Raw genomic sequence first — 6,087 nt, 5'->3', positions numbered from 1 at the left:
GTTCATGATTCATGTTCTTATTCATTAGGCCTACTTGCTTATATGCTAATCAGAATGTCTAGCTACCATTCAAATTTATGTATCTTGGTTTGAACTAAGAGTATACACCATGCTTTAATTCGAATTGAACTATAAATAGGAAGAATGTGTATGAGAATTTGACAACCTGGATTAGATACATACTTGGTTGTTTAAAATGTTCTTCTATGCTTAATGGATTCCTAATGCTTAATTTTAGGTTAGAGAATAGATGATCAAATTAGGGAATTATGAATACAAGGTTAGGACCATATGCCATGGCTTAATCATACTTTAGCTAGAATCAATCTTTGAATCTGAATTAGACTTGTCATTTGAATCCTTATAACCCTGAATTGAATTGTTATGGTGAATCGAATACCTTAGCCTCCAAATCTATTTCTCAACTTTTAAAAACACTCTTTGTTGCACTTGTTTACTTGCTCTGTTTTCCAGCCTTTAAGACCACTCTTTGTTACACTTGGTCACTTTGCTTTTGTTTGTAATTTCATCTTGCTTCAATTGTTTCCAAACTCACTCTCGCCTTAAATTCTGTTTTAGAGTTAATTTATTACTTTCTTGAATTCAATAATCTAAGTACATAACTAAGTTTAACTTCTCAGTCCTTGTGGGTACGACCTTGTACTTGTCTTGCTATACTACTAATTGGCCCGTACAATTGCAAGTTAACATATTAACAACACAATCAAAACTCTCTGTATCAAGGACTACCTTGGCAAACCTATGCCTAGGGACCTCCATAGGCTTTTACAAAAGCTGAAGCTCAAGGTTTTCTAAGCATGATTGGAAGCATCGACTGTATGCACTAGCAATAGAAGAATTGCCCAACTGCCTGGCAAGGAGATTATGGGAATAGGAAAGGGCAAAAAAGTATCATTCTGGAAGCCGTTATTGGATTTGATACATGGGTTTGACATGCCTTTTTCGGAGTTGTTGGATCTCAAAACCACCTAAACATGTTGGGTCAATCCCCAGTATTCAACGATGTCTTGAGATGTCAAGCTTTGAAAATCACCTATGAAATCAACAATACCGTCTGCTAGAATGGGTATTATCTAGCAGACGGATCTACCCGAGGTGACCACATTTGTCAAAAGAATTCTGCATCCCCGATCGAAGAAGGAAAAATTATTTATATATAATGATTTACTATAATATTTTACACTTTATACATTGCATGATAAGATACATGAGTGACTTAGTACCACATAAAGTTCTTATGAGGTTCAAATTTTTCACTATCTTCATCATCTCTATATGTAGGGTAAGTATATTATGAAGAGTAGTCATCAAATGATAAATCCCTAAAATAGTTTTGCATGTAATTGTAACATGCGACCCATATGGATCCAAGATTGGTTGACGTTGTCCATAAGCAAAATCATTTGAAGATTGGGTCTCATATTCTTTTCATGAGCCACTCAATTCCATCCCAAAAGCAATGGGATATGAAGGGGTTCAAATCCCATTTGCGTGTGTGCTTTGTGTTTTTTTTTCTTTCTTTTTTTCCATTACATCGATATTTTCGATATTATAATGATATTTGGACAAAATATTGCTGAAGTGTGAGCGAAATTATTGACATTGATATTTTTTGATATTATCGATTTTTATACGATATGTGTATGGAATACATTCCAAAACATCCGTGACCTGAAAAAACGATAATATTCTTGATATTTCGTCGAAATTATCCATATTTTAGACTATGAGTATATGTAACAGTACATGACTGATCGTGCTTTCATTATATGTAGCACTACTCAGTTTATATATCTTGTGCTTACATTAATATTTGCATATTGATCATGCTAAGTAATGTTCCCTTTGTTTTGTTGGACCAGTATCGAGGAAGATGGAGGTCAGATCTTGAGCGCAGGAAATAAATCAAGGGATAGAGTTGAGGATTATATTATCATTCCTTGTCTTAATAAAATCCATGTATGATTTCCGGTTGCGAATTGATTTATTATGATTTAAGAGAGCCAAATTCATTCATCAGATTTTTAGAAAAAGGATATTTTTGTTAAAATCCATGTATGATTTCCGGTTGCGAATTGATTTATTATGATTTAAGAGAGCCAAATTCATTCATCAGATTTTTAGAAAAAGGATATTTTTGTTGCTTATGTTCCTTAATTCGATTGGGGTGTGAAAATTGAGGATTATATGATCATTCCTTGTCTTAATAAATCCAAGTTGAGATCATGAGCGCAAAAACATCTTGGTCAAATCAAAACCAAGCAATGGACCATGCACGGATTAAAACTGAATCTCATAAAAACTTTTTTATTTGGCAAACAAAAGATAAAGCTTTAATTGGATCTCCAAAATTACAAACATGATAATTGTATTCAGGGAACACACTTGGACCTTATGGAAAATTGAAAGCAGCAGAAGTGTTAAGGAAGAACATTAACAATGTCATTGCTGCTAGGAAGCTAGTTTAATACAGCATGCTACAGGTCAACAAAATGAGACATAATAGAATCTAGGCAAATGCCAGTACTAATTAAGCGGCCTGCAGCACCAACAGCTCCACATTACTTGAATCTTCAAAAACAAAGTTCCCCCTTCGGTTTCGGTGGCCTCTGTGGCATACTGGTGTCGTCTAATCGGAGTGATCAACAAGACAACCACAAGCATATATCAGGGCAGGGGTGTGATTCCAAAATTGGAATTCTTTTTTGCTGGGAAAAGAGATCAGTTCTAGCTTTATTGATGTCTATGATTTCAAGGATTTCTTGAAATCCATTACTAACTAAATAGTACAAAGATTTCCTATTTCCCACCACTCTTCCTATAGGGGAATTGAGAAAGAATATGGCCTAAGATCACTGTTCGTGTAAGCACTGCAACTGTTTGAGACTTTTGCTGAAGCTTTTCATTTCATTTCAACTTGCGCTAAAAAGAATAGTACTGATCAAAGTTCCAGTTCTGCATCCCACACTTTATTGTAGTTTTTGGTTCATAAATCTCCATCTGATGTAAGTTCTCATGTTCTTGTTCAGCGGATACGACTCACTTGGGCAAAAGGCTCTTTGGGAAGTCGTGGAGCTGGTTTAACCTCCTCAGGGTCCCCAAAAACATTCCATAATTTCAGTGTTTCACCACCTGCTGATGCTACTGTGCAACCATTTGGGCTCTGAGCCATATGAAGGACTCTAGACGTATGACCCGTGAGTTCTGCAATTCTAACCATTGATGGGTATTTCCAAAGAGTAAGCTGATTCTGAGTAAACCCATGTGAGCTAAGCAGTTCTCGTTCATTCATATTCCACAGCAAAGCACAAACCTGAGAGCCAGTGTCAACTGAGTTCAGGCAAGCACCTGTCTGAGTGTTCCAGAACTTTATGCACCGATCATTCCCACCTCCACCAGAAGCTAGCAAATTTCTCTGGAAAGGACACCAAGCAAGGGCTTTTACAGCAGCTGTATGGTCTTCAAGCCTGTGAAGCCACTGTGTTGGTGCCACTGATCTGTTGTCCCATATATGGAGCAGGTTATCATTTCCTCCACTTGCTAATTGCTGGCCTGAGGCCGACCACTTAAGCCCACAAACCTCTCGTTCATGTCCTCTGTATGTCTCCACAATGTGCGATCCAATTCTTACATCATTGTTTACAATGCGGCCATCCATTCCTCCAGTTGTAAGAATGTGATTGTTCCATGCTAGTGAGCCTACCCGTGATCTGTGACAGCCTCTCAAGGTTCTCAGATACTGCTTTGCAGTTGAATCCCATAGCTGTACTTCGGAATTGTCCAGTCCAATGGCAATGTGGCGTCCATCAAGAGCCCAACTGACACTGGTAACAGGTCCCCTTTCAACATCAAATCTGGCCAGTTCCGAAGTAGAACAATCAGTAGCATCCCACAAATAAACTGAGTTTGCAAGAGCTATTGCGATAACATTGGAGCTTCCCCAATCCAACAAATTCAGGTAGTAATCATCAATAAGGTCAGGAGCATCCAGTGTTCTCTCTGAAGTTTGAGGAATGTGTCTGTGTGGCTTAGGGTTTGCCGGTTTATCCTGTGGCAAAGAAGAGAAGTAGCTCGGGAAAAGCTCTACAGGGGCAGGAGGCTTGTTCTTGAAAGCGAGGATTCTAGTGCGATTCATGTTCATAGCCTCTGCCAACTGCTTCCTATAGTCTCTTCCATATCTAGATGGGTTTTCCTTACCTTTCCTACCTTGAGTAAGCATGTAATGAGCAAAATCAAAATCCATTGCAGACCTATTTGGTATGAACCTGTCCAAATTTTCCCGAGAATTCTTTTTCTGAAGAAGCCGTTCTTCAAGAGGGCACCTAGACTGTGACCCCAAGGTATATGAAGACCTCATTGTTATGTTAAGATGCCACAAGACTATATATATATATATGTGAAAAATAAAAACAATAACAAAAAAGCAGACAGAGAGAGAGACTAAAGATCAAAAATCCTGCAAATATCCAACAAAACAATAAGCAAAAAATAAGAACTCCTGCAAATGGATCACTCAGTATGCAAAACCCAAACAAAAAAGAACCAGAGAGAATATGAAAAACCCAGCAAGTAGGTTAACGGGTGCACAAAATCAAAGCCTGCAAACAAATCGTTAGGTTCAATTCAATAAACCCAAAAGTAAATTATATAAGAATACGCAAAAAGAACGGAAATTGAATAGTGGGTTTTAATCTCTGACCGTTGGAAAATTAGGGTTTCCGACAGCCGTTGAAGCCAAAGATGGAAGCCGGCCGAAAACCGAATCAAACCCAGAGAACGCCCAAAACGAATTCAGAGAACGCAAGAGAATTGAAGCGCTAATCAAGAGAATAACGAAGTCGACGGCCACTGAGCGTAAATGGTAGAGTTTCTAATTTTTGTTAAGATCAGAGAGCGGATTGGGTTGGATGTGATTTCAAAATCGAGTCCTAAGTTTCGCGGTGACGACGATCGTATATATTTCGTCGAATACGCGTCGAATACGCGTCAAATACGCGTTGAATTAGCGTTGAATTAGTGTAGAATACGCGTAGAGTTAGCGTCGAATACGCGTCGAATTGGCGTCGAAGATCGAATAAAAATGTTGAGCGAAAGCCCAAACGGCCCATTTTAACTTCCTGCTCATTATGTTTGATTTGTTAAAAATTAGTACACATGGGCAATTAATAAATAAATAAATACATTTGTCTGATATTTAAGGAAAAATTAGGCAATTAATTAGTAAAATATGTAAAGGGAAAAGTATGAATAAAATATGTAGGTGTTTTACTCGGTAAAATTTTGAAAAGATACAACTGAAAAGTTTGACCATTATATAATTTATTTTAATATTTTAATATATATATTTAATAATATGTGAAAAATATGTGTATAATACATTTAATTTTTAAAATAAAAAACAATTAGCCCCCACAAAGAGAATCAATTAGTCGCACATGAAGGTTTCAACCAAAATCTTGTTATAGTATATAATTTTTTCTTCGATTTTGTTGTTTAAAATCTTGAATATTTAAACTTGTTTGTTTTTTTCTATATATTTTTGTTGAGTTTCCTTCATTATTGATTTTTGTGTTTAGCTTAGTCTAAGCAGTTTTTAAAGTGTTTTTCTTTTTCACATTTGTTTTTATTTTTATTTTTTATACAAGCGATATTTGGGGAGTGGGGAAAAATTTGGTTAAACATAGGAAAAATTGTGAGCATGGATGGGGCACTTACCAAGAACATTTTGTTCAAAACCAAGCAATAAATAATGCGCAGATTAAAATTGAGGCTCATAACAAAATTTTTATTTATTTGGAAAATGAATAGGGTGTAAGTTGGATTGGAAAATCCGATTCCGACCGATTCCAGTCCAAATATTTCCAAAAAAAATCCGACTTCGATAAATTTGATATCCGAAAATGCCGAATCCGATATTTCCGATAAATGCCTAAAATTCCGCAATTCCGATTCAAAAAAATTTCGAAGTTTTCCGAAACCCATTATGATCCAATTTTTCCAAAGTTTTCTAGAAAATTTTGAATTTCTTATGATAATTGCATTATTTTTAGTGTATAGGTGTTATAT

At 36.3% G+C, this 6,087-nt stretch overlaps 1 pseudogene across 2 annotated transcripts; it reads right to left on the bottom strand.

The window, feature by feature from the left end:
* Window positions 1-2,301: 2,301 nt before the first annotated feature.
* Window positions 2,302-4,951, bottom strand: LOC103331608 (cell division cycle 20.1, cofactor of APC complex pseudogene; annotated as a pseudogene). 2 transcript variants are annotated; one of them, XR_016126583.1, is made up of 2 exons: window positions 4,721-4,951; window positions 2,302-4,619 (listed from the first exon to the last, which is right to left on the bottom strand). The product of XR_016126583.1 is annotated as a cell division cycle 20.1, cofactor of APC complex pseudogene, transcript variant X1 (transcript). The 2 variants fall into 2 exon arrangements; XR_016126584.1 differs by having other exon boundaries at window positions 2,302-4,348; window positions 4,721-4,950.
* Window positions 4,952-6,087: the final 1,136 nt, after the last annotated feature.

The sequence above is a fragment of the Prunus mume genome, linkage group LG5 (genome assembly GCF_029339155.1).
Source record: "Prunus mume cultivar Tortuosa linkage group LG5, ASM2933915v1, whole genome shotgun sequence".
Lineage (NCBI taxonomy): Eukaryota > Viridiplantae > Streptophyta > Magnoliopsida > Rosales > Rosaceae > Prunus > Prunus mume.
The sequence above is the reverse complement of the archived record's forward strand: the minus strand, read 5'-3'. Positions and strand labels throughout refer to the sequence as shown.